Below are 13,513 nucleotides of genomic sequence, written 5' to 3'. Positions count from 1 at the left end.
AGGTGAGATCCAGTTGCTACCACTCCTCTCTGCAGCCTGGACAGCTTCTCTGTCATTCTGCTGGAGACATTGGAGGCAGTTAGAAGGGGAAAGTGGAAGAAGAGTCCAGCCAAAAAGAGTACTTTTTGGGGCAGGACAGGTGAATGAGGAAACTGGAACTTAATTTTCTGTTGATTCCTCGTTTTTTAGAACTTTCTATTTGGGGAAGTTGGTTCAAATAAGTGAATTTTTCTTAATTAGAGGCTACCCTGGGAATCCCAAGAAAAGACATGGCCCTTGATATTGATGTACCCCTAGACCTTTGGGATAGATGGGCAAGTAGACAGATGTGTTCAATGGAGGGATTTTACATGGCAAAGAGCAGTACACACAGACAGCCCAGAGCTCAGTATCTGAGGCATTCGGGTTAGGGAGGGGCCCTTGAAGAAGCAAAGACTCAAGGCAACCCCTGGAAGGGGCTCAGGATTTAGACTCCTGCATAAGCATTTCTCAGGAAGTTGGGAGATAACAGCCTTTGTGTGTGTGTGTGTGTGTGTGTGTGCACACCTGCACATGTAAACCTAGGGTGTTTGAATGTAGGGCGTGGGAGGGGAGTTCCTGTTGGTTTGGAGTTAGTAGATTATAAGGTGCGAGGTTGGGAGGGAAGGAAGTAATGCCAAAGAGGTGAGAAGGGACTAAGACACCAAAGTCCTCCTTCCCCTGCCTTCCCTGAGTCCTGGAGGAAGTCAGGAGGCTTTTCTGCTAGCTCCGAACATAACCACCACTAAAGGTGAGCAGCTTCTCCTTGTCAGTGCTCTACCTTATGTCAACTGGCTGAACAATCTCTATTTCAACCTATGACTTTTATTTTCTTAGCTCATGTCTCTTATTAACTCATACATGATTACTTGTCTGGTTTGTTGAAGCAATAAGACAACATTTGCCACAATAATTCCTGTCAAAGTGGCTGGCCATAAAACCTCCTGCACCACATTCATCTAAAAGGCACTTCCCATGAAGGCAACCAATTTTGCCATTGTCATGCACCTTGGAGTATTTCAGGACAGCCAGCTTAACCTTCTTTCTGTAATGCATATTCTTTTTGGCAATGGCGTAAGGCTTCTTCATTTTCTTAGCATCACCATGAAATCTCAACACATGATGAAGAGTGGACTCCTCTTGAATGTTGCAGTCAGACAAAGTACGTCCATCTTCCAGTTGCTTGACAGCAAAGATCAGTCTTTGCTGGTCAGGAGAAATTCCTTCCTTATCCTGGGTCTTGGCCTTTACATTTTCTATTGTATCCAATGGTTCAATGTTGAGAATGATGGTCTTCTCCATTTTTACAAAGATCTGCATTTTTAAAAATCCAAAAAGTATTTATTACATTCCCACTCTGAGGCAGGTGCTGTAACATTTGCTAGGAATACAAGGACCATCAAAACTAGATGGGTTCCTACCTCAGTGGTTAGTTAAATAATTATACAAATAAATGTGAATTTACAACTCTTCTAAGTGCAGTGAAGGATACAGATACATGAATATGTATACATTTATACATACAAATATGTATGCAAGTATATGTATCTTATAAGGGGATTTGACTCAGTCTTGAGGGAGAGCTGGTTCATTTGAAGAAGTGACATTCCAGTTGATATTTTGAAAGCGTTAACTAAGAGTTAACTAGGGAATACTTGGGTATGCATGTGGCAGGCCAGGCCTCACTAACAGCTGAGCAGGCAGGCCTCCGTAACAACTGTTTCAGCACTGACCGAGTGGTGAAGTTAAATATTAAAAGCTGAAAGAGCCAGTGTCCTTATACAAAGGCTGGAATGTAACAAAAGCCCACCAAGAGTTCTGCCCAGGCCTCTCCTGGGCCTTGAAGCATGATAAGATAATGAAGGAATTCTTAACAGGACCCTTTTAGGATTAAAGAGTTTTATTGGGGGTCTGAAGAAACTCCCCAGGCCTCCACAAACAGGTTTATTGGGGATCTGAAGAAACTCCCCAAACCTCCATTCTTTAGCAGGAGACAAGATAAGGGTAATCACCCCAGCACCTGGACCCATCTAGATTAAGTCAATTTACTGAGGCTCCAGAGGAAGGTCTCCAGGACTCAGACCTTAGTTATGGATTAGAAGTTAATCAGTTATAGCTTTAGATGAATACACACTTAGACGTAGACATATAGCTTAAAAGGCGTATAAGCTCTGGAAAAGTTTGTAATTTTGAGTTGGTCTAGTGATAATTTCTAGGTCTTCTCCCTGCACCTGGTTACAGAAATGAAAACTCTCTTCTCTCCCAGTTCATCTCCATCTCATTATTGGGCCACGAGAATAAGCAGCCTGACCATTGGTTTGGCCCGGGAATATGCATGTTTAGGGGCTGGGGATATAGGAGAGAGCCAAAGCCAGCCAGCCGAGGGAAGAGTGGGAGCACAAAAGAGATGAGACTGGAGGAGCCTGACCTCGCTGGGTTTCGAGAAATCAGGTGCACAGTTTTGTCTTTGAAAATCTGCCTTTTCGTGGTGGTTCCACTGCAGATGGCAGAGGAAAAAGGAAGAACACTATGCAGACCCACGAGGCTGCCCTAGGACTCTTTTCCCCTCTTCCTGCATTGTATCCTTACTTTTTCATAAAAATGCCACTGAGAATCAGTGTAGAATTGACTTTGAAATCAGAATGTTGGTGTTTTCAATGGCATGATTTTGGGAAAATAACACCTGAGAACCTCAGTTTTCTCAAAATTAGAATGGAGATCGTAATACCTATAAGATTAAATGAAATCACATATGACCAGACATAACAGGTGGTCAACAGATGGAAGCTTATTGCTATTCCCAAATGATTGGTGATTAACTGATGTTCTAGACCAGGGATCAACAAACATTTTCTGCAAAAGCCAGGTAGTAAATGTATTCCACTTTTTGGGCCATATGGTATCTGTCTCAATGGCTCAATTCTGCTGCTGCAGCAGGAAAACAGCCGTGGACAGTATGTCATGAATGGGCATGACTGTGTTTTAATAAAACTTTATTTATAAACATGAGCAGTGGGCCACATTTGGCCTATGAACATAGTTTGCCGACCCCCATTTAGAATATTTTCTGTGGGTCACGATATCCAATGTATGCTATTAAGCAGTCTGTCTTAGTTGCTGTCACATATATAACAATCCAGTAACCCTGCAAGGTAGGTATTACTGCCTCTCCTTTACAACTAAAGCTCAGTGATGTTAAGAAATTCATTTCCATTCACACAAGCAGCAGTTGCTGCAAAATGAACCCCCTAGTCTCTAATTTCCTTGAGCTTAAGCTGGTTTCCTTATTATCTTGGTGTTTAATGCTCCTTGGTTATCCTGATGTTCTTGGAGGAACATAGATGCCCATTATTCTTATGGCACAGATATTTCTAACCTAAACTCTTTCCTCAGGCCACCTCTAAGGCTGCTGGATTTTGCATTTTTCTTCCCAGGTTTTTTAGCATATGCTCCCTGGGCTTTCTCTCTGCTGCTCTGTCCACATCCATCACATCCCACCTACGTGAAGCTCACACATATAATTCTTCTTGGCTGGTGATTTCCAGTTTTTCAGGTTTCCCACATCAGAGGTGACTGCCCTGGAGCAGGCTTCTTAGCTTTTAATTTTATTTCGGCTGGATGGTAGATGAAACGGGGGGCGGGGGGGGTCTTGGCAGGCAGCTGGAGGGAGGGTTGCATGCAAACTTTTTTAATTTGCACGAAGCCATATAACAGGTCTGAGATTGGCTATGAAATTCTGCTTTGGGGATATTCGGATGCAGAAGAAAACACAACGTGAACCCAATTTATTTTCTTCTGACACCTCTAAAACTATATTTCATACTTGCTGCTTTTTATCACCTCTGAGCAGTGGATTGCATGGATGCCTGGGGCTGATGGCCCTCCAGGATGCGAGTTTCCCTGGAAGCCCGAGAGAGAGCAGACACTAAATTCAGAGTCAAACACAATGACAGAAATAGCAAAAATCAAAGGTTCATGTCAGACCCGAGCCCTGGGCAACTTCTTGAGTTTTCTACTTGGCGGTCAAGTTAAGCCTTTAGAATGCTTTCAAAGGTGTCCCTTCTTCAGGGTACAATTTATTACATTTCTATTAAAATACAGGGCCGCCTCTTTCAGACTTCTGTGGCCGAAGGGGGCGATTGTCATCTGCTGTGGTTTTTCACTGTAATGAAAGCATAACTGGGAAGAGCCAGCGCTGGGCCGCTGGGCTGTACAGGATTGGAGGTGGTAGGTGCACTGCACATGGAGTTCTCAGTGAACGTGAAAGGTCCCGCTGAGGGCGGTTTGTAGGGCTGTTACAGGAAAGGGGTCCGGATCCAGACCCCAAGAGAGGGTTCTTGGATCTCGCACAAGAAAGAATTCAGGGCAAATCTGCAGAGTAAATTGAAAGCGAGTTTATTAAGAAAGGAGAGGAATAAAAGAATGGCTATTCTAATCATAGACAGGTCAGCCCCGAGGGCTGCTGGTTGCCCATTTCTATGGTTATTTCTTGATGATATGCTAAACAAGGAGTGGATTATTCATGCCTCCCTTTTTTAGACCATATAGCATAACTTCCTAACGTTGCCATAGCATTTCTAAACTGGCATGGCGCTGGTGGGAGTGTATCAGTGAAGTCGACCAGAGGTCACTCTCTTCACCATCTTGGTTTTGGTGGGATTTGATTGGCTTCTTTACTGCAACCTGTTGCATCAGCAAGGTCTTTGTGACCTGTATGTTGTGCTGACCTCCTGTCTCACCCTGTGACTTAGGATGCCTTAACCGTCAGGGAATGCAGCCCGGTAGGTTTCAGCCTTATTTTACCCAGATCCTATTCAAGATGGAATTGCTCTGGTTCACATGCCTCTGACAGAACCACTGAGTTCTGTCACTCCAGGAAGGTGGGCACTGAGGATTATTACGGGGCAAGAGGCTGCCTCCAGATGGGCCGTGTGGTAGGCCAGGTCTCACTAATACAGGCCTCCATAACAACTGTTCCAGCACTGACTGAGTGGTGAAGTTAAATACTAAAAGCTGATAGAGCCAGTGCCCTCATACAAAGGCTGGAATGTAACAAAAGCCCATCAAGAGTTTTGCTCAGGCCTTTCCTGGGCCTTAAAGCATGAAGATTTTAACAAAGGAATTCTTAGCAGGACCCATTTAGGATTAAACAAGCTTTATTAGGGTTCTGAAGAAACTCCCTAAGTTTCCACAAACAAACTTTATTGGGGACTAAAGGAACTCCCCAAACCTCCATGACTTAGCAGGAGACAAAATAAGGGCAATCACCCCAGCACTTGGACCCATCTAGATTAAGTAAACTTACTGAGTCTCCAGAGGAAGGTCTTCAGGACTCAAATCTTAGTTACAGATTAAATGAAGTTAATCGCTTATGTCTTTAGATGAATGCACACTTTACACGTAGATGTATAGCTTAGAAGGTATAGAAGCTCTGGAAACCTTTGTAATTTTGAGTTGGTCTGGCGATAATTTCCAGGCCTTCTCCCTGTAACTGGCTGCAGAAGTAAAAACTCCCTTCTTTTCCAGTTCATCTGCATCTCATTCATTGGTCCTCTAGAATAAGCAGACTGACCCTCAGTTTGGTCTGGGAACAGCTGAGCTGTAGAACGATTTCTGAAGGCTTTTGACCAACCCAAAAGCACTTTTCCATAATAAAACTTGCAAAAATATCAAGTCCATTCATTTTTAAAAGTACCAGCCCCATAATGGCTCAGGCACTGATTTCTTGACTCTATGCTTTCAGTGGGCCAGTTGGTATTGAATCACCTAATTTTGGTTCAGGTGTTTCTGGCATTATATTTGCAAAGCACAGCCTCTGAGTGTACAAATAGTGTGAAACCCAAATTGTGTGAATCCTTAGATAAAATTCCGGTTCTGAAGGCAGGATTTTCCATGGATTCAGAGGCAGTTTCTCCTGCTTACACCCTGAATTTCCTGGAGTCACAAAGCATTTGAATGGTTTTTAAACCTGTGCTGATACAGTACAATCTAATTAATGTACCAGGAGGGTGGTGGCTGGCTCTGGGTGTGGCATTACTTGACTCCTGATTCAAGGAATCTTTTATGATTTACTAATTTATAGGAATTTAGGGAATGTTGGGAAGACATTGAACTAAAATTTAACCCACCCCCACTCCCTGATCTCCTCCCCATTTAATTTTTTTGTATAGCACTTATGGCACTCTATATTTTTCCTTAAAAAATAGAACAGCTATATTGAGATATCATTCACATACCACCCAATTCACCCATTTCATGTGTACAATTGAATGCCTCTTAGTATATTCACAGGTTTGGGCAAACATCAGCACAGTGTATTTTAGATCACTTTCATCACTGCCCAAAATAAACCCCATACTCATTAGCTCCTTCTTTTCCTTCCCCTCTCCAGTCTCTGGCAGCCAATAGTCTGTCTTTCTGTCTTGATGGATTTGCCTATTCTGGACACTTCAAATAAATGGAATCATACAACCTGTGACTGAAACCATCTTTGCAAAAATCATAACTGAGAAAATTATGACAGTGAAAGACATCAGACCTAGCTGATATCATCTTGTTTCTAACTGTCACCAGTGGAGGGTGTCCAGGTTCTTGGCATCTTGAACAAAAAATTGGACAAAATGCACACACAAAGCAAGGAAGGAATAAAGGGATTTATTGAAAATGAAAGTACACTCCACAGTGTGGAAGTGGGCCCGAGCGTAGGGGATCAAGGGTCATGTTACAGAATTTTGGGGAATTTAAATACCCTCTAGACGATTCCATTGGTTACTTGGGGTACGCCCTATGTAAATGAAGAGGATGAAGTAAAGTTACAAAGTTATTTACTTGGCCTACGCCCTATGGAGAGGATATTTCCGGTCATAGCTGAAGTGTGAATCAGCCTTCTGTTTCTTGCCTCCAGATTCTATTTTCTTGCCTCATAACCTCTAAACTGTCCTTATTCATTACTAGGCATAGGCTGAGCTGGCTTTGGGAAGGAATTTAATATATAGTTTAAATAATAGCCCTTCCCGAAAGGCTAAACTGTTCTTGTAAAACAAATGAAAGACCACCAGCCAACAAGTCAAGATGAAAGGGGCTGGAGTTCTAAATATTACCAGCCATTATTCCAGAGATCATAAAATTTGCAACTTCCCCAATTACTCTTGAAGGTAACATCACTATTGTGAGCCTAAGACCAACATTTTGAGATGTTTTTTTCATGTTTTTGCATTTCTAACAACCGGATGGCCCCACCTGGACCTGCCAACCAGTTCTGTGGCCCCCACCCAGGAACTGACTCAGCAGAAGAGAACAGCTTCGCTACCTATGATTTCATCCCCAAGCCAACCAATCAACACTCCCGATTCACTGTCCCCCTACCCACCAAATTATCCTTAAAAATTCTGATCCCCAAGTTCTTGGGGACACTGATTTGAGTAATAATAAAACTCCGTTCTCCCGCACAGCCAGCTTTGCGTGAATTACTCTCTCTCTATTGCAATTCCTCTGTCTTGATAAATCGGCTGTGTCTAGGCAGCGGGCAAGGTGAACCCTTTGGGCAGTTACATGACCTTTTGTGCCTGGCTTCTTTCACTGAACCTCGTGTTTTCAAGGTTCCGCCATGTTGCCAATGTATCAGAACATCATTCCTTTTTGTGGCTGGATCATATTCCATTGTATGGATGAACCACATTTTGTTTATCGTTTCGCCAGGCAATGGACATTTGTGTTGTTTCCACCTCTTGGCTATTATGAATAATACTACCTTTGCAAAAGTATGACAGTGAGAGAAATCTGACATGGCTTACTCTGTCCTGCTTGTAGCCTCACAGGTTGGCCATTTTTGCTCATTCCTGGGCATGGGCCAAGCTAACTTTGGGACAAATTTGGCTTATAGTTTAAATGATAATAGCCCTTCCCCCAAACTAAACTGTTTTTGGAAAACTGATGAAAAGCCACCAAGTTAGAAGGATGAGAGGGGCTTGAATTCCAAATAATTACCAGGCATCATTCTGGAGGTTGCAAGATTTGCAACTTCCCCAATTACTCCTGCAGATAACATCACTATGGCAGGACCTAAGATTGGCCTTTTGAGGTGTCTTTTCAGGTTTTTGCATTTCTGACAATCCGATGGCCCCACCTGGACCCGTGACTCAAGCGGTCTTGTAGCCCCCACCCAGAAGTGAACTCAGTGCATGAGAACCACTTACCACACCCCTATGATGGCATCCCCAACCAATAGCATGCCCCCTACACTAGTCCCTGCCCACCAAACTATCTTGGAAAAACCTCCAACCTCCAAGCCTTTGGGGATATTGATTTGAGTAATAACTCTGGCATGGCTGACCTCACGCCAGTTAGGCTCTTTCTTTACTGCAATGCCATGTCTGGGTGAGTTTATTTTATATTTGCAGTGGGCGGGAGGAACACATTAGGCAGTTACACTATGAACACCTGTGTACACGTGTGTGTGTGTGTGTGTGTGGCTCCGTAAGTTCTCATTTCTCTTGGGTATATGCTTGTGTGTATGTGTGTATTTGTGTGTGTGTGTATGTGTGTGTCTCCATAAGTTCTCATTTCTCTTGGGTATATGCATGCGTATATATGTGTGTGTATGTGTGTATGTATCCATAAGTTCTCATTTCTCTTGGGGGGGTGTGTGTGTGTGTGTGTGTCTGTAAGTCCTCATTTCTTTTGGGTGTAATCCTAGGAACAGAATTGCCAGTCACCATGAAGGCCTGGATTTTGGCTGCATTGTTTATTCTGCCCGGCATCTAGCAGATGTGCACCAAACTCTTGTAAAATGAATATATGAATTTTAAAATCCTAATCGGAAGGTCTGTGTCCAGTCCTTGCCTTTTTTCCAATTGACTCTACGATTTGGGGAAAGGCAAAAATGTTTCTTGACCTCAATTTTCACATCTCTAAAATTTTGGACTGGAATAGATGATTTCTAAAATGGCCCAAGAAGTAAAATATATGAAATGATGGGGCTGAGGTTACTTTTCCCTTAAAACATAGGGAAAATGAAAAAATAACTTTTAAATCAGGGTTGGGATTTATAGGTTAAAAAATGGCTTTGTAATTATTTCTAGCTCTTGGAACAGAAGGCATTTTTCAAGTGAGACTCTCTGATGAAACTTTTAATTTTTTTTATACTAACAATGGCACTAAAAATGCTGTGTCGGCTGATTCAAGAATATGGGAATAACCACGGTAAGAAGCGCTTATTAGTGGATAAGCTATAGCAATAAATATATAGAGAAAGTTTTATTAAACATCTGCCAATTTTAAAACATTGGGGTTTCTTCCTAACCTTTTTAAATCAAAAAACGGAAACATATACAACATAGAGAAAATAATGGCAATGAACATGATGTAACTCAGCTTCAACAGTTCTCAACTGCTGACCAATCTTGTTTCAATTACCCCCCACCAACTGGCTCATTTTGAAGTAATTCCCAGACATCACATCATCTTATCCGTCAATATTTCTGCGCCACGTAGGATTTGGGTGAAGATTTGAATTTAGCTGATGCTGAAGCTCAGCTTCAATCCAATTCAACATCAATTTATGGAGCCTTGAGCTTTTGTCGGTCTCATGCTGGGTTGTGTGGGTGATGTGGAGATGAGTATCACACAGCGTCTGTTTTTCATGCTTTCTCTAGTGGGAAATAAAGCACTGTGCAAAGGAGAGAGTGCAGTTTTCCCTTGGTATCTGTGGGGGATTGGCTCCAGGAACCCTGTGGATACCAAAATCCACAGATGTCCAAGTCCCTGTTATAAAATGTCGTGGTACTTGCATATAAACTACACAATCCTCCCATATACTTTAAATCATCTTTATATTACTTAGAATACCTCATACAATGTAAATAGTATGTAAATAGTTGCTATACTCTCTTGTTTACAGAATAATGACAAGAAAAAAAGGACATACGTGTTCAGTACAGACATAATCAGTCTTGTTTTTTTTTTTTTAATTTTCATCCATAGTTGGTTGAATCCTCAGATGCAAAACCCATGGATACAGAGGGCCGGCTGTAACACACCTTGAGCGCTGCGAAACTGATAATAGAACTACCATTGGAGGTGCTAATGGTCAACAACAAAGGAGGAAGTTAATATCGTAAAAGGAGGCCAGGCACTTTGGCTTATGCCAGTAATCTCAGCAATTTGGGAGGCTAAGGCGAGAGCATCTCTTGAGCCCAGGAGTTCAAGACCAGCCTGGGCAACAGAGCAAGACCTCTTCTCTACAAAATACTTAAAACATTAGCCAGGTATGGTGGCACATGCCTGCAGTCTCAGCTCCTGCAGAGGCTAAGGTGGAAGGATCACTTTAGCCTAGGAGGTTGAGGCTGCAGTGAGCCATGATTGTACCACTGCACTCTAGCCTTGGTGACAGAACAAGACCCTGTCTCAGAGAAAAGAGAAGAGAAGAGAAGAAGGAAGGAAGAAAGGAGGGAGGGAGGGGAGGGGAGAGGAAGGGAGGAGAGGAGAGGAGAGGAAAGAAAGGAAAGGAAGGAAGGAAAGAAAGAAGAAGAAAAGAGAAATGAGAAAAGAAAAGAAGAAAAACTACCTATCGGATACTATGCTCATGACCTGGGTTTGCAATGTACCCAAGTAACAAACCTGCACATGTACCCCCTCAATCTAAAATAAATCAGAAAATAAAGAAAAAATATAGTTTTTAAAAGCAGAAGCCAAAGTTCAACTATAGAAAAAAAATTTCATACTGATTATTATAGTTTTAATTCTAGAGCAACTATTTGCCTCTTTTTAAAGAATTGCTTTGACAATTTTTATCGATTCTTTCTCCTTTCTGCTTTTTTCAAGCTTTAAAATTTTATTTAAATATAATAAACATATTTCTTTAATTAATTAAAAAAAAACACTGGAAGCCAAGCTTTACTTAGTCCTCGCCCATCAGCAATGCCCTATTGGCTTTCTGCAGGGACCTAGCATCAATTGTCCGTCTCTGGAAAAGGCTTAGCAGGAACTGGGTGCCTGTTTCATTTTCCAATAAAATGATTCTATTATACATATCTTCCCCCTCATATCCCATTCCTTAAATATGCCTTTTGTGCCTATAGACCAACCATTCATTACCATTTTATGCTATTGTCTTTATTTCCAAAGTGGGAGCAGCTTATTTATCCATTTTATTTTTTATCTACAAGGATTTTGCGGAACAAACCTGCTCAGGATCTAGAACACTATAATTGGCAATTTCACTTGCTTTTTTTCACCAGTATGTTCATGGAGAGTATCTTTTTGAGTGTCCTTCAGATGTGTGTGGAGGAGGTGGTGGGGGACAGAGAGTGACCACCTATAATTCGAGGAGCTAAACAAAATAAAAGAAGATCCTGCATGGTATTTATTTTGAAATACTTTAATCATGGCATGTTAATGCGTGCTGTTGAATGCATGCTAATTTAGCTGTAAGGAGACACACTTTGGAGGGTACCACACTATTACATGACATAACAAATTATGACATTTTATGCATGATAACATTGTGTTATAGCATTATATAACATTAGGTATTAATTAACATAATTTTAATCTAGAAACAACCATCAGCCACCAGTCTTTGTTTCTTGCCCAAAAATGTTTTATCCTCTGCACGTGCTCCTTGATTTCTGCGTATATGGTGTCTGCTTTGAGTTGCTTGGGTTTTTTAAGATGCAAGGATTCCATTAGTGTTAGCAGTTGCTTTGAGGTCCACATCTGGATGTCCTGAGGCTGGTGAATGGACTTGGGAATGGAAAACGGAGCAGTTTTATCAAGAGACAAGAAAGCAAGATTGTAGAATACAATTTACACTTTCTGCTGCACCAACAGTCTTCCCATTTGCTTTTGGAAACTTCTCAGTATCGCGATCACTGACCATCCCTATCTGTAAAAATATTCATTGGCTAAGATGGCCCAGAATTGATTCTTGAAAGGTTTTTAAGTTATTCTTTTATTTTATTATGTCTTTTTTGTTTAAGTCTGAGATGACTGTTGTTCATTTTTTGTTACGTCATCTGTCTTTTATTATAAACATTTTTACCAACCTTTGACCTCATAGAGTCAACTGTTGCTCTTTTCTCATTCCTTAATGGTGAGTACAATCTGGACAACGATACACATGTATTAAAAACAAATTAAACTAAAATTAAACAAATAGCTACTTTTTTCCAAAAATGTTAACAGCACAGGGAAAAATGAATACAAATACTGTCTACATTGTAAATCCAAGTTGATCTCTCTCTCTCTCTCTCTCGTTTTTTAGAAAGAACATTACATGGCATTGCCTACTGAAGATGGGACTTAGCACAAAAACCATCATGGATTCCATCAAAGAGATTATTAACGTCTCAAAACGTCTCCAAGGATACATGATCTACAAAGGACCACAGAGTGCCCTGCAGAATTGGGTTGAAAAACTAAAGAAGGCAAATCGAGTTTATGGTAAGGTTCTGTGTTACTAGACTGCCCTTGAACCCATAGCCATGGAATTTGTTCAAATCCTAGGCATTGTTTAATTGGCATCTTCTGTGTGAGGAATCATCAGTGCCATCTACCACTTTATGATAACCTGGGACTCTGGTCCCAGACTCCAGTGTCCAGGCTAGCAGGGCTGGACCGTGTGAAGGACTTGTTTTGCAAGGACAGGAGGTAGCCAAGGCCTGGAACCCAAACAGGTTCCATGATGTTCTTGAACATCTTCCTGGCAAGTCCATGTTACAAAATGGCAGAGCACAGGCTCAGATTCAGACTGTGGAGCTAGCTCATGCATTGTCTATGCAAGTGCTGACTTTCTCTGCCATGGCGGAGCTTCCTATGGCCAGGCCAGATAAAGGTATCAGCATTTTAGCCTCAGCTGGTAGAGTCTCTTTCTCCTGGCTTTTGGTTTGCCAAGTCATTGTCCAAGTATCTGAGTAGCAACAACACATGGAGACCCAAGCAGAGGTCCCAGGTGGTGACTCCTGGGATGCTCTCACTTTAGTAATGTTGATTTCAGCTTTATATCACTTGCCTTTAATAGTCAAGGTGTCCAAAGTCACAAATTCAAACCCCAATGGAAGAAAATAATAATTTGTTCCACGGGTGCAAAAATACAGTCTGATGTCTCAAATTTATTCCATTGATTATTCTTTAAACTAGAAGAGGTACGTGTCAACACAGAAATGGTCTTTATTATGGAGAACAAATTCCTTGAAGGTGTATACTATTGATTCTAGGTCAACAATGTCATTTTCAGACTTGCAGGGCAGCAAAGTTTTGCTTAAAACTCCCTCTTAGATGATTCCAGCAGTCACCTTAGTGTCTACGTTCTGAAGGTGTCCTTGATACTACATTTTCTGCTCCTCTAAAGTAAGGGGGCAGTCTCTGGTCCCCGTGGTGAGATTGGGTTCTTCCTGCCTGTTCCTGGAGTGGCATGGAGAAAAGAGCATGGATTTGCAGAAGAGACACTTGAGAGGGAGGTAGGAAACTCTGTATTTATTTAAATGCAAGCTCAAAT

At 41.7% G+C, this 13,513-nt stretch overlaps 1 pseudogene; it reads right to left on the bottom strand.

Moving 5' to 3' along the window:
* Positions 1-883: 883 nt before the first annotated feature.
* Positions 884-1,338, bottom strand: LOC100602157 (annotated as a pseudogene).
* Positions 1,339-13,513: the final 12,175 nt, after the last annotated feature.

Source organism: Nomascus leucogenys, chromosome X (genome assembly GCF_006542625.1).
Source record: "Nomascus leucogenys isolate Asia chromosome X, Asia_NLE_v1, whole genome shotgun sequence".
Taxonomy (NCBI): domain Eukaryota; kingdom Metazoa; phylum Chordata; class Mammalia; order Primates; family Hylobatidae; genus Nomascus; species Nomascus leucogenys.
The sequence above is the reverse complement of the archived record's forward strand: the minus strand, read 5'-3'. Positions and strand labels throughout refer to the sequence as shown.